Source organism: Thamnophis elegans, chromosome 15, assembly GCF_009769535.1.
Source record: "Thamnophis elegans isolate rThaEle1 chromosome 15, rThaEle1.pri, whole genome shotgun sequence".
Taxonomy (NCBI): domain Eukaryota; kingdom Metazoa; phylum Chordata; class Lepidosauria; order Squamata; family Colubridae; genus Thamnophis; species Thamnophis elegans.
Genome location: NC_045555.1, coordinates 26,845,837 through 26,873,323, shown reverse-complemented (window position 1 = coordinate 26,873,323; position 27,487 = coordinate 26,845,837). Strand labels below are relative to the sequence as shown.

General features: G+C 43.5%; 1 long non-coding RNA gene across 3 annotated transcripts; it reads left to right on the top strand.

Moving 5' to 3' along the window:
- Nucleotides 1–13,991: 13,991 nt before the first annotated feature.
- LOC116518546 lies at nt 13,992–26,904 on the top strand. Of its 3 annotated transcripts, none has more exons than XR_004256565.1 (5): nt 13,992–14,221; nt 23,044–23,141; nt 23,899–23,958; nt 24,143–24,276; nt 25,469–26,904. It is a non-coding gene; the product is annotated as an uncharacterized LOC116518546 (long non-coding RNA). The 3 variants fall into 3 exon arrangements; XR_004256564.1 differs by having other exon boundaries at nt 24,143–24,318; XR_004256563.1 differs by lacking the exon at nt 25,469–26,904 and having other exon boundaries at nt 24,143–24,728.
- Nucleotides 26,905–27,487: the final 583 nt, after the last annotated feature.

Sequence of the window (27,487 nt, the reverse complement as noted above, 5' to 3'; positions counted from 1 at the left end):
CACACACACACACACACACACACACACACAGAGAGAGAGAGAGAGAGAGAGAGAGGAGAGAGAGAGAGAGAGAGATAAGATTTTTACAACCCCTGGTAAGCCCCAATTATGGGAGGAAGCTAACTGCTTCCATCATCTGTCAGAAACCCAATATTTTTACTGTTGCCTTTGTTATATTTGTGTTTTTTTATTTGTGCTGATAAATTAATAAAGGGAGACTAGTATAGATCTATTTCAAGCTATTTAGCTGATGGCTAGCTGATGAGAGCTAAATAGCTGAAATAGATCTATACTAGTCTCCCTTTTATTTATTTATCAGCACAAATAAAACACCACACACACACACACACATATATAGTGTCACAACCCCTGGTATGCCCCAATATGGGAGGAAGCTAACTGCTTCCATTATCTGTCAATCGGCTCGTCACAAGAGTCCATCACGACAGAAACCATATATATATATATATAATACTATCTATATATATATACAATAGAAGTTCCCTCAGAACCCCAGGAAGAGCCCCAAATTCCTTCTGAAATCTATCAGGCACCTGGGGTAGGCCAACAGATCCTGGTCTAGTGTCCTGCTGCCCACCTTCTAAGACAAAGCAAGATCTACATGTGAATCTCCTGTGTGTGAAGCCATGTGGTCATGAATTCTGAATGCCTCTGACTTTTCAGACAATGGCTGTCCAATCTCTTCTTAAGAAACTCCAGTGATGGAGCAACCCACAACTCCTGGAGGCAAGTCATTTCACTGATTAATTGTTATCACTGTCAGGAAATTTCTTCTTAGTTTTTAAGTGGTCTCTCTCTGATTAATTCCATCCATGGCTTCTTGTCCTGTTCTCAGGTGCTTTGGAGAATACGTTGACCCATCTCTTCTGATCCTTTCTGATCCCCAAAGCCTACAACAGGATCTCATACCAGTTAACTACAAGATGGTATCCTTAATCTCTGGATGATCACAGCCACTCTCCTACTCCTGGCCTGGGATTTCAGCTGATGTCACAACCAAAAACGGGTTGGCATATCTCATGACCATTTCCCCTCCCATATCCATTCCCAGCCAGATCATCTTGATACATAGCTGGTTGGCTCTTCAACCAACTTAGAGGACACTTATATAGAACATACAATCATCAATTTCAGTTCTATATTTTTAGTGAGAGCCAGTTTTACATAGTAATTAAAGGAACTGGCTTAGAAGCTGGGCAAGACTCTAGAAAAAAGGGGAGAGAAGAGCAACCAGGATGATTAGGGGGCTGGAGACTAAAACATATGAACAGTGGTTACAGAAACTGGGCACGGCTAGTCTAGTGAAGAGAAGGACCATGGGAGACAGCGAGAGCAGTCTTCCAATATTTGAGGGGCTGCCACAGAGAGGAAGGGGGGGTGTCAAGCTATTTTCCAAAGCACCCAAAGGCCAGGCAAGGAATAATGGATGGAAACTGAACAAGGAGAGAGATTCAGCCTAGAAAACAGGGAGGAACTTTCTGACAGTGAGAACAATCAACCTATGGAACAGAAGTTGCCTTCAGAAGTTATGGGAGCTTCATCACTGGAGGTTTTCAAGAAGAGATTGGACTGCCATTTGTCAGAAATGGTATAGGGTCTCCTGATTGAGTGGGGGGTTGGACTAGAGACCTACATGGTCCCTTCCAACTCTGTTAATCTGTATATGAGGGTGGTTGTAGTCATCACTTAAGCAAGAAAGTCAGCTGGGTGACCCTGAGTCAGCATTCTCTCCCTGCCATGGGAAGGAGTCATTGCAAATAACTGCTAGAATGTTTCCTCAAAGACTGGATAGACATGTCCATATAATTACTTGCAGTCAAGACAGTCTCAAGAGGGGAAAAAAAACAGGAATACATGACTCTTTTATTCTTTACACAGATCAACTTTATTTAGATTAAGGAAAAACATTTTCTGCTTTCAGGTATATTAATCTCGCTCTGTGCACACATGGCTGTCATTCCTTTCCTGACAGATGTATTCCATCTCTCCACCATGTTCCTTCTGTACTTAATAGATTTTCCCCCTGCATCCACCACGTTCCTTATAATTAATTGTGATTAACGTTAAACAATATGCAACCTGATCCTATAAGGACTAATTAATTAGCATTTGATTTATGAAGTTGATAGAGGATTAAGCTGCTGCAGCAGAAAGTGGCTTACATACTAAAACATTTAACTTGACAAACTTTTTAAAGTATTTATGACCACTTCTATGTCTTATAAGATGGTAAGTGATTCAAGCTTACAATTATAATCAATGCATTACATATTATGGACCTCCTTCCCCTTCCCTTCCCCCTCTTCTTTTTCACCAGTTTGAGGATGCTCTCTCTGTAACTCAAATTTAGCAATGTTTTTCAGTCATCAACAAGTAGATTTAATATTATAATTACATACTGGATCCACACAGCTACACATTTCTAGGATAAGTAAAGCAATAACAGTCTTGGCAATAAAATGATGCCAGTCTTAATCAAGATAGTCAGGGAGAGAAAAATAAAATCTGGAATGGTCAAATTGTGTTCATTGGGGTGTTAATTAAGTTTGGAAAGAAAAGGCTGAATGTCTTGGAAATGCGTTTGTTTTTTTAAAAATTCTTGAAATAGGTCACAAGTTTGTCTTAAAAATATGTCCTTCGTAGCTGGAAAGGCCTTCCAGTCTTATAGTTATGAGTTTGTGCTGTTATGAGTTCATAAGAAAAAAGTTTTTAGGTTGTAGGTATGCTTTTTAGGTCATTAAAAAAATTGATATCCATTACCTGGAAATAATTTCTAGACTAGCAAAGAGCCTAAAGCCAGATTAAATGTATCATGTTGGCGTGAACTACACAACAACACAGATAATATCTGATTTTCTGATGAGATAGAACATTTATTTATCTTAAAATTCACAGAGAGGGCAAGACAAGCAGAAGGATACCGAGACTGTGTGTGTGTGTATGTGTGTGTGTGTTTGTGTGTGTGTGTGTGTGTGTGTGTTGTTCTGTATCTTGCTTTGTGTAATTTTATATTGAGGGGTGGAAAATCTCAGCCCACTAATAGCAATAACAACTTGAAGAACAAAAACACTACTGAATTTTCCAATATTGGACTTCAAAAGCCAACTCAATGATATTGACCCAAAGATGGCCTTATTCAAGAGGCAAACTGGACGTCCTTGTTTTTCTTTGAAGATGTTTTGCTTTTCATCCAAGAAGCTTCTTCAGGTCTGACTGGATGGTAGAGAATGGAAGGATTTATACTCTTTGCAGACAGCTGATGCACTTTTAATATATTTGAGATTCTGATTGACAGAATATCTAAGTCCCAAATCCTCACTTTGTGTTCCACTAAGATTTTATCAGGGCCTGGATTAAGTGAGTAAAGTGGTATTAATAGACCATAATCAGTCAAATTTTCATCTGTTGTCTTTTATGGTTTGTTGCCTCAATTTAGAAGGGCCAAGGGGGAAAAAATGAGTGGTCCGAAAAGTGAATTATTTATATATCTATAGAACAGGTACAGGTAGTCCTTGACTTATGACCACAATTGAGCCCAAAATTTCAGTTGTTAAGTGAGACTATTGTTTAGTGAGTTTTGCCCCATTTATGTCCTTTCTTGCCACAGTTATTGAGTGAATCAGTGCAGTGAATTAGTTAGTAATCAGGTTGTTAAGTGATTTTGAATTTCCCCATTGACTTTGCTTGTCAGAAGGTTGCAAAATGGGATCATGTGACCCCAGGACACTGCAACCATCATAAATATGAATCAGTTGTCAAGTGTCTGAATTTTGATCATGTGGCTATGGGGGATGCTGCAATGATTATATCTGTAAAAAAAAGGTCATAAGTCACTTTTATCAGTGCTATCGTAACTTTGAATGGTCACTAAATCAACCATTGTAAATCAAGGATTACTTGTTCATTGCATGAAGATGAGGGGGCAGATTGTCTCATTATATTATTTAAAACTAACTGATAACCTGACGCAGCCCAGGTATGTATTTATCCCAATCCTGTATTAGAGGGAGCCCCCTTGTGGAGTACTGCGAATCCGTTACCATGAGAACTCCACTGTGCTGTACAGTAGAAGCCATTTTAAGGCACAACAGGCTGTATCTTAACAGAATTTGAATCTAAAATGCACACTATTCACTGTTAAAAGTACTGTGACTTGACACTATAGATATAATTCAGTCCTTTTTATTTCAGCATCCCAGGCTTTCCAGAATTGAAACACACACACGGACACACACACCACACACCACACACACACAAACAACAACAACAACAACCCAAGGGATTTTAGGGTGCCTTACCCCCACAGTATTGTTTCCAGAGAGTACGTCATCTGTGTACCAAGTTTGGTTGAAATTGCTCAAGGCGTTCTAGAGTTATGCTGGACACACACACACACACAGCCAGTTTTATATATAGAGATCAAAGGTGGAACATTGAATTAGTGAACTTGGGATAGGTAAAGGAGAGGATTGTGAGATCAGATTAATTTTCTTATTTCTCTCCATGCCAATTGGGCACACGGATACCTTGTGCTGTATGATTTTTAATCAGTAGATAAGGTGCTTTGAGGGAGAGGACTTTGTTTTCAAATACAGCATGCAAATACTAGAAATAGTCTCTCTTATTTGGTCTTTCCTGGCTATCATCGAGGAATGTTATCTATGTATAGAGTCAGTCTGAAATTACATTTTGATAGGAGAGGATAATCACATTTTCCCCAAGCTTTCAAACCCCCTGGGCTATCTCTGCAAAATTAATGTCATAATTTTCAAATAAAAATATAGCACCACTGGCTGCGCTCGTAAACTGAGAAGGTACATGCACAATTACACTTCACTCATAACAAGCAAGTGATGTACAATTAATTGGATCCATATTTACAGATAAGCAGTGTGTAAAAGTGATGAGATTCACTTCCCTAGAGAAAATAGAATATGAATACTAGATAGCGTGCATCATTTTAGTAATGGGATTCATCCTATACAAACTCAATAGAAATGTGCTCAGGTGTGGGCAAACATGTAGGGGTTGTTGTTTTTTTAATGGCAGCTATAATTTCACATTGTGTGCACATAACGATAAAGACACCCATCAAACAACAAGACAAAAATGCTAAGTCTAGCCTAAACATCTGGCTGCTGTGTGGCCAAGAGCCACACAATCATACTCATTGTGAGAGGTTCATCACTGGAAGCTTTCAAGAAGAGACTGAACTGCCATCTGTCAAAAAATGGTGTGGGCAGCGATGGTAGACCTTTTTTCGCCTTGAGTGCCAAAAGCACATGAACACTATCAGGCACACTCGCGTGCCCACCCCATAATTTAATGCCCCCCCATGCCATGCCTCTTATGCATGTTTGTGTGATGCCCCCCTCCCTCCGCTACCGCACTCATGTGCACACAACTTTCTTGAAGCCTGGGGAGGGTGAAAAAGGCCTCCCTTGTCCCACACCCCCCAAGGCCCTCCGGTGGCCCTCTGGAGGCCAGAAAGGGCCCATTTTCCAACTTCCAGTGGGCCTGGTATGTCTGTTTTTCACCCTCCCCAGGCTCCAGAGGCTGTCTAGGAGCATGGGGAGGGTGAAAAATGGCTCAACACAGAAACCAGAAGTTCAGGAATGGACTTCTGGGTTGCCCGTTGGGCTGTTTTTCGCCCTCTGGAGGCTTCATGGAAGCCTCCGGAGGGCAAAAAACAGCCGAAAATCAAGGCTATAAATCAGATGGCCAGCACGCGCATGTTCGCTGGAGATGATAGGGCAACTCCTCGCATGCTCTCAGAAATGGCTCTGTGTGCCACCTGTGTGCCATAGGTCGCCATCATGGGTCTCCTGCTTGAGGGGGGGTTGGACTAGATGAACCTATAAGGTCCCCTTCCACTTCTGTTAATCTGTTAATAATTTTGAACTCATAATCTTGACTTAATCACAAGCTTTTATGTTCTAGAAAAAACATTCTTGTTCTTGGATTGGATCCATCTTTGCAGTCAGGAACTGGTTGTGTACATTTTGATCTTTTTGTGAAACAATTTTTCTCTCACATTTTCTTTCCCAGGGTTTAATCCTAATTAACAGGGTCTTGCAGAGAAGTGTTCCTTTCAGTGAATCAGCAACGCAGGTATGCCGCACAATAATATATTTGCTCTTCTCTTCTCCAGCCCAGCTAATTATTTCCATTCTTAAGTCTACATAAACTCTATGAAACTCTATTGTATGACTGACATGTCTTTAGATTGTTGGATTTTTTTTCCATAGGAAGAGAATAGGAAGAAAGACAAAATACTACTGTGATCCCAGCCTCCACTATATGACCCTTAGCTCCTCCTGGCATGATGGTTGTGATATCAATCCTCATCATCTGCAGTAACTACTTTTAGGTACCAAATACATTCTCCTTCCTATTATTTTAAATCAGCATATAGCTGAATGTCAGGGTTCCAAACAGCATCCAAAAGTAAATCAGAGTCCAAGGCAAAGTATTGCTCAAAGTTCCAATTTATTAAGAGAGCCATGTTGGCACATCTGGGAAAACTTGAATCTAAAGACTTTGAGTATTTGAGTATTTATTAATACTTATAGGCCGCCCTTTTTCCCTGAGGGACTTCAGGGCGGCTTACATAAAATGAGGGGATGGGTATACAGACAATAGACACAAACAATACATAGAAGTAAATAGTAAGCAACATTCATTCATCATTCGGGTGGGGACCAGTTATCTTTGTCCCAGGCCTGACGGGCTAGCCAGGTCTTAAGGGCTGTGCGGAAGGTCTGGACGGTGGTGAGGGGTACGAATCTCCATGGGGAGATCGTTCCAAAGGGTCGGAGCTACTACTGAGAGGCTCTCCTCCGTGTAGTTGCCAGTCGGCATGACTGGCAGATGGAACTCGGAGGAGGCCTAATCTATGTGATCTAATTGGTCGCAGGGAGGTAATTGGCAGGAGGCGGTCTCTCAAGTACGCAGACCCACTACCATGAAGGGCTTTATGAGTGACAAGTAGCACCTTGAAGCGCACCCGGAGATCAACAGGTAGCCAGCGCAGCTCGCGGAGGATAGGTGTTATGTGGGTGAACCGAGGTGCACCCACAATCACTTGCGCGGCTGCGTTCTGGACTAGCTGAAGTCGCCGGATGCTCTTCAAGGGCAGCCCCATGTAGAGCACATTGCAGTATTCCAGCCTAGAGGTCACAAGGGCCCGAGTGACTGTTGTGAGGGCCTCCCAGTTCAGGTAGGGTCGCAACTGGCGCACCAGGCGAACCTGGGCAAATGCCCCCCTGGTCACAGCCGTCAGATGGTGGTCAAAAGTCAGCTGTGGATCCAGGAGGACTCCCAAGTTGCGAACCCTCTCTGAGGGGTATAAAATTTGACCCCCCCAGCCTGAGCGATGGAACACTGATCGAATTATTGGGAGGAAAACACAACAGCCACTCGGTCTTCTCCGGGTTGAGTACAAGCTTGTTAGCCCTCATCCAGTCCATAACGGCCCTCAAGACCCGGTTCATCACGTCCACCGCTTCATTGAGTTGGCACGGGGCGGACAGATACAACTGAGTATCATCCGCGTATTGATGGTATCTTATCCCGTGCCTCCGAATGATCTCACCCAGCGGTTTCATGTAGATGTTAAATAGTAGGGGGGATAAGACCGAACCCTGCGGCACCCCATAGTTAGGGGCCTAGGGGTCGATCATCTGCCCCCCCACTAACACCGACTGCGACCTGTCCGAGAGGTAGGAGGAGAACCACCGTAACACAGTGCCTCCCACCCCCACCTCCCACAGTCGTCGCAGAAGGATACCACGGTCGATGGTATCGAAAGCCGCCGAGAGGTCGAGGAGAACCAGGATGGAGGCATGGCCTCCATCTCTGGCTCTCCAAAGATCATCGGTCAATGCGACCAAAGCGGTTTCTGTGCTGTAACCGGGTCTGAAGCCTGACTGGAAGGGGTCGAGATAGCTTGCTTCCTCCAAGGACCGTTGAAGCTGGAAGGCCACCACCTTCTCGACAACCTTCCCAACAAAAGGGAGGTTGGAGACTGGACGGTAGTTGTTAAGGACAGCTGGATCCAAGGATGGCTTCTTCAGGAGGTGTCTCACCACCGCCGCTTTAAGTGCGGCTGGGAAGTGCCCCTCCCGAAGAGAGGCGGTAACAACCGCCTGGATCCAGCCTCGTGTCACCTCACTGCTGTTAGCAACCAGCCATGAGGGACACGGGTCCAGTACACAGGTGGAGGCACTCACAGCTCTCATGGCCTTGTCCACATCCCCAGGGGCAACATCCTGAAACTCAACCCAGAGGTGGTCTACCAATTCATCCTCTTGTGCCTGGAACTGCAGGGATGGAGTCCAAATCCGACCGAAACCGAGCAATTTTGTCAGCTAAGAATTGGGCATAATCCTCAGCTCTACTCTGCAAGGGTTCCCCCGTATCCCTCCTATTTAGGAGGGAACGGGTTATCCTAAACAGGATGGCTGGGCGGGACTCAGCGGACGCAACCAAGGTGGCAATGTGAGATCTTTTTGCTGCCCTAAGTGCCCTGATGTACTCCTTGGTGCTGGTTGTTAGGATTGCTCGGTTCGATTCGGATTTATCGGACCTCCATAGGTGCTCTAGGCGTCTCCTCCGGCGCTTCATCTCCCGGAGCTCCTCGGTGAACCAAGGAGGCCTCCGGGATCTGCCGCCTCGGAGGGGCTGTAGTGGCGCAATCCTGTCAAGGGTCTCCGATGCTGCCGAGTGCCAGGCAGCAACCAGAGTCTCCACCGGACTGTGGGCGAGAGTATCAGGAATAACCCCAAGCTCCGTCTGGAACCTCAGAGGCTCCATAAGTCGCCTGGGGCGGAACCACCTGGTCGGTTCCTCCTCCCTACAGTGGGGGTTTGGTCTCCGAAAGTCGAGCCTCAGTAGGCAGTGGTCTGACCACGACAGGGTATGATCTCATTACCCCTCAGACCAAGATCACAAGTCCACTGCTCCGAGAGAAATACGAGGTCGAGCATGTGACCCGCTGAGTGAGTTGGGCCCCGAATTACCTGGGTCAAGCCCATGGCCGTCATGGAAGCCATGAACTCCTGCGCTCCATCAGAGTGTTCACCGAGCGAAGGCAAATTGAAGTCCCCCAAGACCATAAGTCTAGGGAACTCAATTGCTAGCTCGGCTACCGACTCGAGGAGCGAGGGGAGGGCTGCTGCAACGCTGTTGGGAGGCAGGTACGTTAACAGCAGACCCACTTGACCCTTGAGGTCCAACTTTACCAGCAGAGACTCACACCCGACAAGCTCCGGAGCAGGGATCCTACGAGGTGCTAACGACTCCCGGATAACGATAGCCACACCCCCACCCCTTCCCTGGGCTCTCGGCTGGTGCAGCACCTGAAATCCTTCTGGGCACATCTCTACGAGGGGGACTCCTCCCTCCGGGCCCAGCCAGGTTTCAGTAATACATGCCAGGTCTGCCCTCTCGTCTAAAATTAAGTCCCGGACGAGAGGAGCCTTGTGAACCACAGACCTGGCATTTAGCGACAGCAGCCTGAGGCCAGGGTCCTGATTACTCGTGCCATCTGGCCTCGGAGTGGGACTCATAGGGCCGGAAGGAGGGATCTCTGTAACGTAGCGAACCCTCCTTCCCCGGTAATGGCCAGCCCTAAAGTCCCCGCCATATCTGCCCCTCCCTGTTACGACCATAATGCTCCGGCCCTCTCCCGTGTCTCTGGTCCCCCCAGCCACCCTAGTGCCCCCCGCATTCCCCGGCAGGTCCTCCGAATCATACATACTCATTCACTCACCCAGGCAATCCCCACGTAGTAATTAAAAACACAAAAAATACAACAGTGATAAGTAGTAAAAAAGTGGGAACATTCACTCAATCACATACATATCCCATGCATATCCCATACAAAAGAAAGAAGAAAAGAAGAAAGAAAAGAGAAGAAAAGATAAATTGCGCAGTTGCTAAAGTGCAAGTTCAGGTAACGTAACTGGCTCTCAGCATTCGGGGTGGTTAGAATAACTGGAATCCAGCTGCAGTCCAAATAGGATATATGGGGGAGTGTCTCCCCCATCCAGCCACAATCCACAGATGGTATACCGAGGGGGAGGATAACGTTTCCCCCCCTCTAGTAAAGCGAAAAAAAGTCCCAAATGTCTAAGAAAGTAATGTGAAACCGGGAGTCCTCACTACGCCAGATGTTTAGAGGCCCAGCTGGACAGGGCCAAATGGCCGACGGGGGAGATTAAACTGAGGCTCCCCACTGTCAATAACAGGCAGTAGAAAAAACTCTTCAGTCCACCAAGGGAAAAATCCACCCAAACAGGGTTCTGAAGAAAATGATGATAAAGTTAATACAAGGGCTGAGTTGCAGAGGGAGGAGGAGGGAGGGGGGGAGGGCGTCTGGAAGGGGCTATGGGGGCACTTGAGTTCAGGATGAAAAGTCTGCCATCTTAGTCTCGCAGATGAGCATTAAGTTTAAGCCTTCCAACTCTGACTTAAGTGATGTTAGGTGCTTAATGCTTAGTAAATGATGGTAATGTGCTTGTTAAAGTAATGTTAAAGTGCCAATAGAGCCAGCATCTTCCTCTCAATGTTCCCCTCTCAGCCCTTCAGCAAAGCAGTCTCTCAGTAAGACAACCCCTCCTCAGTCAGCTCAGGAACTCCAGGTGCCTTCCTTCCTCCAAACCTGGTTAATCTGCAAGTCGTCTGTATTGCCTCCGAGGGGGGGGGGAAGTCCATTCGCAGTCTTGCTACTCCAAACAGCTGCTCTGTCTGGGGCTGTCGTTAATAATCACCGTTCCCTGCTCCTCTCAAGTTCTTCTTTCCAGGCTTAACTCCTCCGGCATCAAATTACAACAGAACTCGGGTTATCAGCTAGGTTGTTTGTTCTTCACACCCGAGCGAAAGCAGTCATCTTCCTCACACATGCGCAAAGAACTGTCAGTTTCCCCACCCAGTTGAAAGTTCAAGATCTTGCCCCCCACACCCACAAGTCTAGTTCCACCCATCCAGTTCCAGCCAGGTGACCTTGGCTTTCTAGAAAGAATTTGTTATGGCTACATATCCTCTAACACCGTACAATCCCCCCTTCCATTTTCCCACAATAGAAAATGCATAGTAGAATAATAGAAAGTGTGGCAGAGCCAAATATCCAAAAGAAAAGATGTCTACAGGCCTGACAGGAGTAACACAAGGGTCTGTCTTAGGCTCAGTACTCTTCAATTTCTTCATAAATGACTTAGATGAGGGAATAGAAGGGAACTCATCAAATTTGCAGATGACTCTAAGCTGGCAGGAATACCAACACCCCAAAAGACAAGCTCAGGATCTTGACAGATTTGAACAATGGGCCCTTTTAGACCTCCAAAGTCCCTTCCAGCCTACTCCGTTCTGATGTCTTCATCTGTTCTCATCAGCTGAAATGTGAACATCCACTAGACCCAATTTTTGACATTTCCTTCAAGGACTGCTATGAACGTGCATTTGCTCCAACTAAAGACCAGGTTGTCTTTAAGGACAACTGCAGAATCCTTCAGTTAATCTTCACTTGTCTTCCTTGGGCATCACAAACGGACTTTTTATGCAGTCGCCTTGTCAACCGTAGATTGAGAGTGAAAACGTTATTGCGATTTCCTAAACCCCAATAATCAGCTCTCCCCCGATCTCCTGTATGTTGACTCTGCTCATGTATGCAGTGAAAAACAGAAATAATAATGAACAAACCTCAAGGCTATGCCACTTTTTCATACATTCATTCATGCTTCCTTTTTCTGTCATTTGTACATGCATTCAAAATTCAGTATAAAAATATAGCTAAATGTATACTTGAAGATACATTTCCTGGCCAGTACCATTCTCTATATTCTTACATTTTCTACAACCTCTCAAAAATGCATTCTTAAATGAAATGTCTAAGTTTCTTTGCATTGAACAGTCAAAAGTAGCAAAGATGTAGGTTAAGTTATCAAAATATATAAGGATTGATTTCATTTAATCTTCTCATGTCTCAAAGTTCTAAGCATGAGGTTGTCAGGGTTCCAAAGAACATCCTCAAACTATAACACTCCAAGGCTAGAAATTCCTCAAAGTTGCAATTTATTAAAAGAGCCATGTTGGCACATCTGGGAAAACCCAAATCTGAAAGCTTCCTGGTTTTCCCCACCCAGTTGAAAGTTCAAGATCCTGCCCCAACACCCACAAGTTCATCACATGGTCCAATCTTTCACTGCCACGAAGACAGATTCCTCCCATCCAGATCTGGCCAGGTGCAGAGAAAAAGATTACCTTGGCTTTCTAAGAAGAATGTTATTATAGCTACATATCACCTAATTCCATTTAATCCCCCCTCCTATTTTCCTACAATAGAAAGTGTGACAAGCCTGAAGTCCAAAAAGAAAAGATGGCTTGCAGGCATGTAAGAAGGCACTAGTTGCACCATTAGCCTTTCAATGAATGAAGAGGAGGCTCACACACTATTTTTCTTTGGTTACACGAGGGTATCTCTTTCAGGTCATTCAACACATGAATTTGAGATGAAAAATCATCTGCATTTTACATGATTGCATCCATGCCAGGAGGAAAAAACATCTTCCTTCTTTCCCAACTCCAGATTGTCTCTTGCTAAGAAAGCTGCTAAAAAAAACAGTTTCTCATTTGCTTCAGTTCAGTTGTCCAATGTAGTGCATGACATTTTAATCTCTGTTCTAAAACTGGCTTGTTAACCCCTTGTCCCCAACATTGCTGAGCCAGCAGAAGTCATGGTTGAAAAATCATCCTCACATTCTTTTTGAGGGGCAGTAGTAGAAAGGGTGATGATTGGAACATGGTGAAAATCTGAGAGACTGTCATGGATCTCTCAACATGTTCCTCCTGGCATGATGGTTTGTGATATCAATCCTCATCATCTGCGGTAGCTACTTTTAGGTACCAAATACATTTTCCTTCCTATTATTTTAAATGGCATATAGCCTGAATGTCAGGGTTACAAATAGCATCCAAAAGTAAATTAGAGTCCAAGGCAAAATATTGCTCAAAGTTCCAATTTATTAAGAGAGCCATGTTGGCACATCTGGGAAAACCCGAATCTGAAAGCTTCCCAGCTTTCCCACCCAGGTGAAAGTTCAAGATCTTGCCCCCACACTCACAAATCCATCACATGGTCCAATCTCCCACTGTCATGCTGGAAGTTCCACCTATCCAATTCTGGTCAGGTGCAGAGGTGCAGAGACAAAAGATGACCTTGGGTTTCTAGAAAGAATTTGTTTTGGCTACATATCATCTATCTTCATACAATCCCCCCTTCCATTTTCTCACAATAGGAAATGCATAGCAGAATAATAGAAAGTGTGGCAGGCCAAAGACCCAAAAGAAAATATGGCTGCAGGTCTGACACTGAATTGATCTTCAACAACTTAGGATGCCTGAAAATCACTGTGATAGATATTAGTAGCCTCCAGAATGCAAATTCACAGTCTTCTTCCTTCCACCCCTTCTATAAATCAAACTGATTATTTCCCCACATCCTCAATCATGGTTCCTGCCTAAAAAATGTACTCACTCCGACAATTTTATCAGCCAAAAAGTAATTTTCCCATAAACAATAGTAAAAGAAGAGAGGGTCATCAAACAAAGCCAAAGAAACTTTTTATTCCTTGCTAAGACATCCCCAAGGGTACCCAATCTGCCGTAGAAAGATCTATGTCTTTGAGATGTTTGAGCTTAGATCATCATCTTAAGACTGAAGTTCCTGCTGAGATGCCTTCAGAGAATGGTGAGTGGGTCATATGCATAATTTTGCTTCAGGCCAAATTAGAAACAGAAGGTAATAATACTGGGCAGGACATAATATTATTCTTCTGCTATGTTAATGTACTGCTGAGTAAGATTTGCAAAGTAACTTGGAAAGACAAAAGGTCAGAGGCAGCTGGAGAAAGAAACTCACCACTGTTGCATGTGGAGAGCTATTCATTAACAGAGAGTCATATGCTGTGGAAGACAAGCTCTTGTTGCAAACGCTGTCTCCATCTTAAATCTACACAGCCTCAACTATTTCCAACACAGGGCTGGAAATATAGCTTTGCCCAGTGAAGTATTTTTCCTCCCTCTATAACAGGGTGTGTAAAACATTTGGAGTTCAAAAATCTGTGCAGAGAAGAGCCCACAGGGTGCACGGAGAAGTGAGCGGGGCATAACACTCTGGATTCTCAGATCGTATTTTACAACGGTAAGGATTTTGCAGACATTTCTGGCAACATTTGCTCTTCTCTTACTGATAGATTGCTAATTCTTCCATGCCACTATTAAGGTCATGGAGCTGTGCAAATATTCAGCTAATTAGAAACATTAATCTGTAATGAAACTCACAATCAATTGCTAAATACAAGGGTGCCAGCTATCAAATATGGTAAATCAAGGCAGAATGTAGTAACCCTGCAGCAGCATTGCTCAAGACTAAGCATTATTTTTCCACTTAGACACTAACTGTATTTGGCATCCAGACTTTTTACCATTAATGAAGGCTTCTCATGCACTTGATTTTGTTATTATGTCCTTCTTGATTATAAGAAGATAATATTTCAGGTCTAAAAGGGAATTATTCGGGTGTACAGCAATACAAAAATAGTGGTACTTGTCTTCTTGACAATTGTACCAGCCTATAGATCTGATTTTTCTTGGTGGTCACCTGTGGTGGGTTTCAAAATTGTTCGAACTTACTCTGTGGGTGTGGCCTCCTTTGTGGGAGTGGCTTGCCACCCATGTGACCGGATGGGAGTGGCTTGCCGCCTATGTGACCGGATATGAAGATGCCGACGACACTTGTCAGAACCACCTTAAATCATCTCACACACAGCACTGGCATGCATAAGAATATGATGTAAACTTGTTTTTTAAAAGGCATCTTTGGTTTGCGTTAAAACAACTTCAACACACGCAATGTTCTGATTGCACCATAAACGTAGTAGTCATCCTTACCTTTCACAGAGGCACTGAGTTTTATAAATATGAGCATGATAGTGTAGAATAATCATATCCAAGGACCAGTGGTGGGTTTCAAAAAAATTTGGAACCTCTTCTGTAGGTGTGGCCTGCTTTCCAGGTCCACTGGTGGAACCTCTTCTAACCGGTTCGGTAGATTTGATGAACCAGTTCTACCGAATAGGTGCGAACTGGTAGGAACCCACCTCTGGTGGTCACCCATCTCACAGAGAAAGAAAGAAAGAAAGAAAGAAAGAAAGAAAGAAAGAAAGAAAGAAAGAAAGAAAGAAAGAAAGAAAGAAAGAAAGAAAGAAAGAAGGAAGGAAGGAAAGAAAGAAGATAGATGAGACACGAGAGATAGATGATAAATAGATAAAAGGTATAAATAGATCAATGATAGAGAGAGATGGTAGAATAGACAGAGATAGAGAAATAGATGATATGGAGAAGACCAGGTGGGCTCCTGTTACATGCTGCAGCTCTTGCTGTCCCAGCAGTTTGAAAATGGGCAACCAGTAGTAGATAAATGTGTGCCACTTCACTGGGCAATCATGGATACATGAAAGGAATCCCTAATTGGGCATCCCCTAGATAACAGTGATGTCACCATTCAATTCTTTCAACCCGGAAGTGCTCCAGCACTCCCAAAATGATTATAGTAATAGTACATAGAGAAGATAAAGAGATTGAGATATAGATGGATGGATGGATGGTTGGATGATAGAAAGAGAGAGAGAGAGAGAGAGAAGAAAGAAAGAGAGAGAGAAGAAAGAGAGAGAGAAAGAGAGAAAGAGAAAAAAGAAAGAAAGAAAAGAAAAGAAAAGAAAAGAAAAGAAAAGAAAAGGAAAGGGAAAAAAAGAGTTAGCTTCAGGCAAGTTGTCAAGATATTGTTGCTGCTATAGGTATCCTGTATTGCTTTTATCCACATCTATATCCACACTTATAGACCGAAGGCTGGTTTAATTTTTTTCTCCTTAATGGTGTACTCAGTAGTTTGGAGTAGAGAACTATTGTATGTGTCCAAAGATACATCTGGGTCAGGATTCTCTTCTTGCAGAGGCCAATTAGATGCTCGTGGGATTCACAAAGACTGGGCATGATTGAAAGAGCTCACTGCTGTTTCTTAGCAACTAATATCATTGAGACATAATTTATTTAGCCTTATTTTAAGTACAGCCCTAATGATGTTCTCCAGATTCCTGGTGGTGTTTCAATGCCATGTTTTCAGCTATCAGAATGGGCATCATTTTGCATGCAAAGGGCTGAGGGCTTTCACATTTGCAGCTGTGCAAATGCTTACGAAAAAGGGTACAAATAATTTATTTGAGATTTCTGTGCTGTTCCTATCCAACAGGACTTGAGTGGCTCTTATGGGGTGTTTTGGGGGAAATACTTCAACAATGCATGCAGTTGTGTGTATTTATCAAGTCCTCCCAGAGGTGTTGTTAAAAAGGACTTTGCAGCTTCTTAAGGCTTTTATATTAAAGCTCTTGTAATATAGCAGTTTGCAGGTTGAGTCATAAGCCAAGAATTTTCTGTCAAATCACAGGACATCCAGAAGCTTAGTAAATGATCTTAGGGAATGCTATGACACACTACCTCACTTCTCTGTCTATGTGAACTGCCAGATTATCTCTTGCTAAGGACCACTGAACTAATGCGAGTTTAGCCTCATGAGCCTTCAGATATTACCTTTTGAATGCTACACTACTCTTAGCCACAACCTTTATAGTTGGATCTGCAGCTTTCGGCTAGTCAATCCCTTCTTGGGTGAATGAGCAAAGGCTGAACTCCTGCCAACTCTCATGTACATTAGAGCAATAGAAAATGGGCCCCACTATGGTGTCCTAATGATTTTGGATACATGGAGGTGAAAACTGCAAGAAGGATACACTAACAGGAGAGGATGTTGCTTGTTTATTTTGACAGGAGAGATGTCAGGCGCAAAGGATCAAGTCCACAACTGAAGGTCCAGATAAACTGATTTATTGCTATTCTTGCCTATGCACAAGAATCTTCTCAACTAACAATTAGCACCTTCTTGGAGTTAGATAAGAGTCCATGGAATTCAAGGGGAGTTGAACTTAGTCCATTTGTAGCTATGTAGGGATTATAGGCTGATCGCTCTTTTGACTCCACCACCAAATTCTGTCACTCCTCCTCAAGAAAGGGTGTCACAATCTTGTCCTGCCCATAGCATATCTTTTTTGGGGTCAATTCCTGAGCTTCCCTGAAGCTGCTAGTTGTCCCTTGCCAGCATCTTTGGACTGAAAACCATCTCCTTCCTCAAATTGCCCAGGGACATGGCATAATGGATATTCTTATAAGCAGCTATGAGTTGGATCCAAATGAGTGGTGGGCAGGAAATACTGTTGACAGAGCCGGGAACACTTCACAATGGTGATGTCACTGCAGAGACAGCAAATTTATTCCTCACTCCTCCCCACCCCAATTCCCTTGCTTTCTCAGCAACATCTAATCAACCAGCCACTCATCTGAGAACTTATGACTGAATTGGCCAGCTTTAAGGTGCATTTAATTTGAGAGAGATTCACTTGACTCCTGAATCCATTTTACTGCCTCTGTGCTATTTAGCCTGCTCAAAACTGTGAGAAACACTGGGACTGGGTTGGCGAACCTATGGCACGTGTGCCACAGGTGGCACACAGAGCTCTCTCTGAAGGCACACCAGCCACCGCCCCAACCCAGCTTCACTGTGCATGTGAATGCGCCGCCGGCCAGCCAGCTGGTCTTTGGGTCTCTGCCACACATGTGCAGGGGTGGGGCCTTCACTGATCTCCGCAGTTTTCCCCCAGCGCACCCTAGCTTTCTCCTGCATTCCTGCCATCCCTGCCTTCCCCCATCTCCACAAGTTCCACCCTTCGCAGGTGCCTCTCCATGGCAGGAATGGAGGAGAAAGCCTGGGCATGCTGGGGAGAAACAGAGGAGATCAGGGAAGGCACAGGAGGCAGGAATGGAGAAGAGAGCCTGGATGTGCTGGGGAGAAACTGCAGAGATCGTGACACCCCACCCCCGCAACCCATTTTGGCCCTGAAAAGCCTCCTGCACCAACCTGGAAGCCAAAATTGGGGCTGGGATGCATGCAATGGGTGGGGTGCATGCATGGTGAATGCATGTGTATGCGCATGGGTGGGGCACATGGCCAGGGCCCTCGCGTTGCATTTTGGGGATTGGGGCACTTGGCACCAAAAAGTTTAACCATCAGTGCACTAGGATGTCTATGTTATCTTCAAATTTGATATGAGCCAGATGCCTAAACAAGAAAGATTTTTGAAAAGGAAAGGAACATTTCTCTTAGTGATCATAACAGCCCCAACAGAAATCAGAAAGTTTTCACAAGTGCAGCCTGAGCTCAATAGGTTCAAATGCCAGTCGTTGACAAAATGCCAGAAGTGACAAAAGCCTAAAAGAGTAAGCGATGGCTCCATAATGCAAAACAATTGGAGAAAAGTACGTATTTCATGCTCAAATTCTGGTGATTGAACTGTACTATTTTCAACCATGAATAGAACATCAGTGCATGCAATAAACTAAATATAGCCGGCCAGAATAGACTCATCTATCAACCCGTGGTAATTCTCAGAAATGAAGGCTATAGTCATAAGTTATATTAAAAGGCACCCAGCTGAATGCAAACGTTGGTAGTGTCAATTGTCTCACATACAGCATGTGGGGATGCCCACAGGCAATCTCTCTCTGCAGCAGCCTGATAATATAAGTATCCAGCACCACCAAAGGGAAACCTTGCAACTAATTCTGAGTAACTCCTTGGGGTCAGGATGATGCCTGCCTGTTGCTGAGCACCTAAGCTGTAGTAACACAGGTGGCTGAAGCTGAGAGTGAGGAAAAGAAGGAAGTATAGGGAGGTACTTCCTTCATTGGGCACAAACCATATCATTGTGGTACTTTCACATATACCAGCAATCCTGGATGTCACACAAAGTATCAGGATCAGTGGTGGGATTCAAAAAAATTGCTACCGGTTTTATGGGCATGGCTTGGTGGGCATGGCTTGTAGGCATGGCAGGAGAAGGATACTGTAAAGTCTCCATTCCCTCCCCACTCCAGGGGAAGGTTACTGCAAAATCCCCATTTCCTCCCTATCAGCTGGGACTCGGAAAGCAGAGAATAGATGGGAGCGGTGCCAGTCAGAGTTGGTATTTACCAGTTCTCCAAACTACTGAAAAATTTTGCTACTGGTTCTCCAGAACTGGTTAGAACCTGCTGAATCCCACTTCTGATCAGGATGCCAAATTTTCTCCAATAAAATCCCACTATTCTATAGCTGTTGTAGAGCTGCGAGACTGGGCTGCCAAAAATCCAGAGTTAGCATCAGGGAAGTAGACAGAAAACTCAGAATTTGCTTTTTTTCAGGTGATTTTGAAGCCCAGGTCTAGTAATCACAACTGTTGAGAAATAATAGTCCAGAAGGATGCATTTGACTTGGTGTGTGTGTGTGTGTGTGTGTGTGTGTGCGCGCGCTTGTGTGAATTGTGTGAGCTACTTTGTGAAGTAGAAATCTCTCTTCCAATAGTAGCTCTTACAGTTCCATATGAGCCCATCTGCCTAAAAGAGTTCTCCTGAAGATGCAGGAAGTCACTTGAGAGAGTCAGTCAACCTTTCCTAATTCTAGTGTTCATCTTTCATAAGGACATCCTATCTCAAGGTCTCCTCAGACTGATTTCCCCTGGGATGTGCTATTTTTTTCCCCACAAGGCTGGTCCTAATGTCAATCAAAGAGAGATGCTAAGAGCAGAGAGTAGTCGTGAAGTGTCCTCCATTCTGTAATATGTGTGATTCAATGGAAGATGCTGCTCTACTTATCATTATCAATAAACAGTAAAAGAGTTGGAAGGTACCTTGGAGGTTATCTAGTCCAATCCCTTGCTCACGCAGGAGTTCTATTCAACAGATTAACAGAGTTGGAAGGAACCTTATAGGTCATCTTATTTCTACCTTATTTCTGACAAATGGCAATCCAATCTCTTCTTGAAAGTCTCAAGTGATGAAGCTCCCACAACTTCTGAAGGCAACTTCTGTTCCATGGGTTGATTGTTCTCACTATCAGAAAGTTCCTCCTTGTTTCTAGGTTGAATCTCTCCTTGATCAGTTTCCATCCATTCTTCCTCGTCTGGCCTTTGGGTGCTTTGGGAAATAGCTTGAGCCCTTCCTTTCTGTGGCAGCCCCTCAAATATTGGAATGTTTTAGCCTCCAGTCCCCTAATCATCCTGGTTGCTCTTCTCTGCACTTTTTCTAGAGTCTCAACATCTTTTTTATGGTGTAGTGACCAAAACTAGATGCAGTATTCTAGGTGTGGTCTTACTTAGACTTTATACAGTGGTATTAGTAACGCACTTGATCTTGGTTGTATCCTTCTGTTAATGCAATTTAGTATTCCATGATCAATATAATAAGATTTACCTGCTAGCCTGGACATTTCAATAGCTGGCATTTTTTCCTTCAGCTCTGTGAATCGAATGTCTCAGAATAGACATGATGAGAAACAGATCCAGATAATTTAATGCTCTTACATTGAATGTGGCCAAAAGATGCTTTGTTGAACTTTGATTTAGTTGGGTGGACCTTTACTTCTATCAATTCTCGTTCAGTTAAAGTGTGCTTCAGACTTCTTCATTGTCATCTAAAAAAATTCTCACTGATGGAGATTGGTGTTCTTACTCTGACGGTTACGAACAAGACAAAAATATGTGGGAGAGAATGTCCTCTCTTTCACTGTATAATTATCTCTTCAGGGATCTATCTTTTCCTTGGCTTCTCATACTTAAATTTAATCCTACAGTAGTAGTTTTTTTTTTTAATATATTGGTGGTATTTTACACCAAGAGAGAATCATGTCCTTGAGAAATAAATTTGCATTAAATAAGATACAGTAAGAACATTAAAACATTAAAAAATGCAGTAAACCTCTGAAGAACCCAGCTGAAACTCAGCATGAATGTTGCCCTAACATTCTTTTGATTTTAACTAAATTCTACCAAAAACAAAACAGCTGTGTGGCATCTTGCTGCTTTTTAAATTATAAAACAATAGATGAGTCTTTCTTTACAAAAAACTCTCTAATCTCAAAATTACCCAAATGAAATTGTGTTGCCCTCATGTCTTAAAGCAGAAATTCAAATCAAATCAGGACCTTCAAATTTGCAGCTCCAAGTTGCCTCAAATCAGGGTTGATTCACATGGACCTGAAACAGTAGCCTAAATCACAAAATTTATGATGGCTAAATGGACCCACTCAGAAATTTACCAGTCTGCTTTCAAAATAGTCTAAAATTGATGGCCATCACTACAGCTGATGGTAACAAATTCCACCATTTGAAGCTGAATTATGCAAAGGAGCCGTAATATTTATGGATGTTTATGCAATATTCAAAAAGTACAAATAAACATATAATACTTCACTAAAAAAATGGACGTATTATGTGTATTTACATCTTTTAAATTCCTTGAGGAATCACCAGAAAACTACAAATGTGCATCCTATTGTTACATTGGAGTAACATTTATTTGCAGTTTAGGAATAGAGCAATAATTTAGTTGTATCTTGGTTCTGCCTTAAAGTCTTGTAGTGCTGTTACCTAAAATCTTTTTCTTTTTGCATGAAATTCTCTACCTGTTCTAATCAAGCAAGGTGCTCCAAATTGGTACTGATAGTTAGATACAGTTACAGATTATCAGAGTTGGAAGGGACATTGTAGATCATCTAGTCCAACCGCCTGCCCAAGCAGGAAATCCTTCACCATTTCTGACAGATGACAGTCCAATCTCTTCTTGAAAGCTTCCAGTGAAAAAGCTCCCAGAACTTCCAAAGGCAACTTCTGTTCTGTTGGTTGATTGCTCTCACTATCAGAAAATTTCTCCTTATTTCCAGATTAAATCTCTCCTTGAACAGTTTCCACCTATTATTCCTTGTCCGGCCTTCAGGTGCTTTGGAAAATAGCTTGACCGCCTCCTCTCTGTGGCAGCCCCTCAAATATTAGAAGACTGCTATCATGACTACCCTGGTCCTTCTCTTCACTGGACTAGCTATGTCCAGTTCTAGAAAGTAAATGTAATTCAGAACATAAAACTACATGCTCCCTTTCTGGAATCTGTCTGTATTCCTCGAACAAGGACTAGAAGTATTCTTCTAGTACTAAGTTGAGACTGTCCTTAGTAGAGGATGATCTCAACATTGATAAGGAAGCAATAAGAAATTATGGATGTTGACAAACACTGCAGGAACTCTATTTTAAAAAGTACTTACAGAGTTGATCAAATCTAGGGATTTGATTCACAAAGCCCATTCCTGACCTTCATAACAACTTAGGTCATTATATATCCAAGCTAAGTAGTACAAGATCAAAAGATATGGAGAGACTTGGCCAGTGGTGGGATTCAGCCAGCTCGCACCACTTCAGGAGAACCGGTTGTTAACTTTCTGAACAGTTTGGTGAACTGGTTGTTGGAAGAAACCATTAGGGCAGAGAACTGGTTGTTAAATTATTTGAATCCCGCCACTGGACCTGGCCCACAGAATTACTATGAGTTGGACATGACTGAATGGATATCATCATCATCATCATCATCATCATCACCACCACCACCACCACCACCACCACCACCTCCTCCTCCTCCTCCTCCTCCTCCTCCTCCTCCTCCTCCTCCTCCTCCTCCAAACTGAATCCAAGAATGCAAAGTATGGCTGGCAATGAACTGTCCTTCTGTCACCTATTTAGGTTTGGAAGAAAAAGCCCAGGCAAAGGGTTAGAAACCAGTTTATGACTTGAATAAAGTCGTGAAGTCATGTGTGCTTAAATAGCTTTCATTTATCCACATATCATATGACAGATGTGAAGCGACCTGTCTGAGTAACTAGCAACATTTATTTATTATTATTTCTGTGTTTATAGTGTTTATGGGTCACTTCTTTCTTAAGAAATTGCCAAGCAGTTTGCCATAAAAACCAGCCACTAAAAAGGATTTAATTTACCTTTATTCCAGGACATATGGAAGAAACCCATTTTACTTTTATTTATTTATTAAATCTAGATGCTTCCCATCTCACTGATGAAGTGACTCTGTGCAACATATAACTTATACACATCTAGAATGGCTACTAGTACAGTGGTGTCTGCAGGGAAGAAAAGGTAAGACAGCAATTTATTTATTTATTAGATTTATTTATTTATTAGACTTATATACCACTTCATAGGGCTTTCAGCCCTCTCTAAGCGGTTTACAAATTTTTTAGCAAATTGAGTCAGCAACTTGCCCCCACATTTCAGGTCCTCATTTCACCCACCTCGGAAGGATGGAAGGCTGAGTCGACCTTGAGCCGGTGAGATTTGAACCGCTGAACTGCAGATCACAGTCAACTAAAGTGGCCTGCAGTACTGCACCCTAACCACTGCGCCACCTCGGCTCTTATGGCAATGCCATCCATGCCTTGGCTCTTTTCCACATCCATGGGAAACTTCAGTGGTGGGTTTCACATTTTGTTACCACTGGTTTGCCTCAGGTGTGCCCCCTTCATGGGTGCATGTGCACCTTCCACATATGCACCTAGCCTTCTGCGCCCAGCCTCAAAAACGTGCATAAATAGGACAACATTTAGCCAGGGTGGGTGGGCAGCCCACCCGCAATTTCCACTACCAGTTTGGGCAAACCAGTCCGAACCGGCTAAATACCACCTCTGGTCATTATCATATGCATGGATGGAAGGGTGGAGCTGACATCTTGTTGATACCAGTGGAACAAGTGCCTTGTAACTTTTAAAGCAATGTTGTTGTCCCGTAAAACCATGCTGAAGATTTCCACCTGTGAGCATCACACATTTCACCAGGAGAAAAGCTGTATGTGCTACTCCGGTGCACATTGTTCAAAGCCCACGCTTCTCATTTACAGGACCATGGGAACATCGGAAGCTGCCAAAGCAAAGGGCTGTCCTACATGCTGTCTCCCAAGGTACGTATCACAACTGGGTCTCTACTGTGCATCAGCGACGCAGAGCACCACTTAAGTTTGACATTATTATACCCCATTTGTAGCAGCTGCCGCTGCAAAATCTCCTGGGGTTTTAATTGCATTGTCAGAAGAATCAAATAACATTAATTAAATCAGGCTCTTCCTCTCTCCCTGTGATTTGTAGGTTGAAGGGGACACACTCCGCAGGAACAGGCACCTGCAGCACCAGATAAATTGATTTTTTCTGGATGTCAATCTGGCAAAACAAACAGAAAAGATTTTGGGAATGAAAAAGAAACTGCAGAGAATGGAGAAAGAGTGAGCACCCTCAAATATTTAGAATGAATCACTCTTTTTTAGGTGAGGGTTCAACCTGAGAGAAGGAGATTGTGAAACTGTTCTTGCCCAAAATGCAACAAGAGAATCCAAGCAAAGATTGTTTTATTTAGCTACCTGTACAAAGAAGAGAAATGTTCTCAGTCAAAACAGTGATATCTTGGCGGGATTTCATATGCAGTCACTGGGCAAGAAAATTTGATCTATGCAAATGCAGTGAATTTTAAACAAGGCTTACTTTACACTCCCGCCCCTCTCTTCCATTGACTTGTAAAGACATTGAGCAGCAAGATTTTGGCAACTTGATAATGTTCATTTCATGATGGGGAAAATATTATGCATTTTATAAATGTTAGTGTGGATGTGTACAGGGGTGTGATCAGTGATGGGATTCAACCCGTTCGCACCACTTTGGGACAACCGGTCATTAACTTTCTGAGCAGTTTGACAAACTGGTTGTTGGAAGAAATCATTAGGGCAGAGAACCGGTTGTTAAATTACTTGAATCCCACTGGGTGTGATCCTACTGGTTTAACATCCGGTTCGCTTCATGCACACCTGACACACACTGTGTGTGTGTGTGTGCAGTTTACAGAGAAATCACCTTCTGCAGAACGAAAATAGCTGATAGGCGTGGCAATGCATTCTGCCACACCTATCAGCTGGACTTCAGAAAAGGGAATATAGGTGAACATAGCACAGGGGCAGGCGGGCAGGCCCAGCTAAAAGTCAGAGCGAACTGGTTCACTCCCAGCTTGTTTGGCGTCGTGACTCCTCTGGAGAATTGCAATGCGTAGGGATTCAGGGACATAGAGTTTCATCCCCTTCCATGCAAAGTCATCTCTTTTTGTTAAGATGTGTTGGTTGTTTTGGAACCAGGGGTCTGCTAGCAATTCGGTTTTGAGTCTCGTGGTTAGGTCACCTGCTGGTTGGTCTTATCAGTCATGGCGTTGTCATCTGATGGTCACTTTGGCAGCTATTTGGGTAGAGGGAATGATGGTGTCCACCACCTGCTCCCATTCACGTTTGTATTGGGGCATGCGGGAGTCGGAGCTACCGGTTCACCGAATCGATAGAATGGATGTGTAGCCTTTTTTCAACATGGTGTTGAGATCTGCTCAGGGCCAGTTCTGCATTTCTCTTCTCTAAAAGTGTCTTCCTCCAATTTTTGAAGGTCCACCAGAAAAGCTTCCATAGCTTTGAGCCAGATGATCTTACAACCCAACTGAATCAAGTTGCCATCAACCGAACTCTTTGGGACCATGGATTTGATATTCTGGAAATGGGCTGATACATCATCAGCTCTGCCTTCCTGCAACAGCACAATCAGATCAGCCATGCAAGATCAAGGTCTTTCCCATCATTTATATTTCAATTAGCCAATGAAGTCCCTTTGGAAAGGAGCCTGTGTCCTGCTTCTCCCCTTTCTTCTGCTGACAAGGAGGAATGGGATAGCTAGGCAGATTCACATCATCCATCTTTCCTTTCCTTGACAAGAACTGCATTGAAAATAATGGAGGGGAGAGAAGCAAAATGCCAGGATAATGTACGGAAGCTTCCTTTACCTTGCAATTTCCTGCCCAGTTACCAACTTTCAAAAGTGTATTGAAGGGACACATTTAGCACATTGCCAATCTTGTGTCCTCACCTTTGAATGCAAAAGACTTACCTGTCAGGAAGGGGAGAAAGAGGTAGATTACCCTGGATAAGGAACCATTGTGAAGTGTGAAATCAAATGCCAACAGCAGCTTTCTAGTCATGTCCTTCTTCATGGCTGATGCCTTGCCGAGGACATTTGCTATAAAAATGTAGAGAATGGCATATGGCTTTTTCTTCCCCAGAAAATGACAAGGAGGAAATTGCTTTGGTAAAGGAGGGGGATGTCTTTCTCCTGGAGTTGTTCTGACCGAGGCTTCCCAAGAGCCTGGCTATTTGCCGGTTCTCCGAACTACTCAAAATTTCCGCTACTGATCCTCCAGAACCTGTCAGAACAGGCTGGATACCACCTCTGTTGTGAATGCCTTTGCAAATGGGTGTGTAAATCCTTTGGACAGCCCAGGCTCCACCACTTTAAACTGTGCACAGCTTTGCTTTAGGAGACGAGAAGAGAAGAGACAGAAGAGGTTTTGATCTCTGGACTGCTGTCATGGAAATAGCATGGCTTGCAAAAACTCAAACGTTGCCTTGCTCTGTTGGAAAAATACGATTAGGAAAAAAAAGTACTTGGTTGATGTTGGAGTAGAGTCTTTGAAAAAGGAAAAGAGGGAGAGAGAATGGAAGAGGAACGGTGTTGATTTAATGCCTGTGCCTCTATTGAAGTGAATTCCACCCTCAAATTTATTTCAGTGAAGTGCAAAAATGGTAGCTTGCCACAGATATTTAGTAGAAATGATCTAACAACCATCATAACATCCGGAGGCAGATGTCACCTCCTGTGTTTGTTCTTCTGCAAACACCAATGCAAAAGAGATGCCATCAATCAGCTCTTATGAATTAAGAGGTTTTTTCCCCTACCTTGATTGACTAGGGATATGACTAAGCACTGACAGGATAGTGGGGGATGGAAGGATTTATATTCCTTGCGGACAACTGGTCATTTGGTTAGGTTAGGTTAGGTTTATTAGATTTATATGCCGCCCTTCTCCCAAGGACTCAGGGCGGCATACAACATTAAAAGAAACACATAATACAAAAGTTTAAAAAAATTAAATAGAATATCCCAAACCCAATTAAAATTGACAATGACATTTTTTTTAAAAACAAAATCGAATTAAAATTAACAGTGATCAATAATTTATTTTGTTTTGTTCAGGCCAGTCTGGCTTGCTGGAAAAGCCAACTTTTTAGGGCGCGTCGGAAGGACCGGAGGTTGGGGATTATACGAAGCTCCAGGGGCAGTTCATTCCAGAGGGAAGGCGCTCCCACAGAGAAGGCTCTCCCCCTGGGGGTCACTAGCCGACACTGTCTGGCCGATGGCCCCCTGAGGAGGCAAACTCTGTGGGATTGCACTGGACAAGGGGAGGCTACCGGTGGCAGTAGGTGGTCTCGCAGGTACCCTGGGCCTAAGCCATGGAGCGCTTTGCATCCTTTGAGAGCAGGGGTGTCAAACTCAAAACCTGGGGGCTGGATCTGACCTGCTGGGTGCTAAGATCTGGCCCACAGGTCCACCCTGGAAACATGACATGCAACCCTC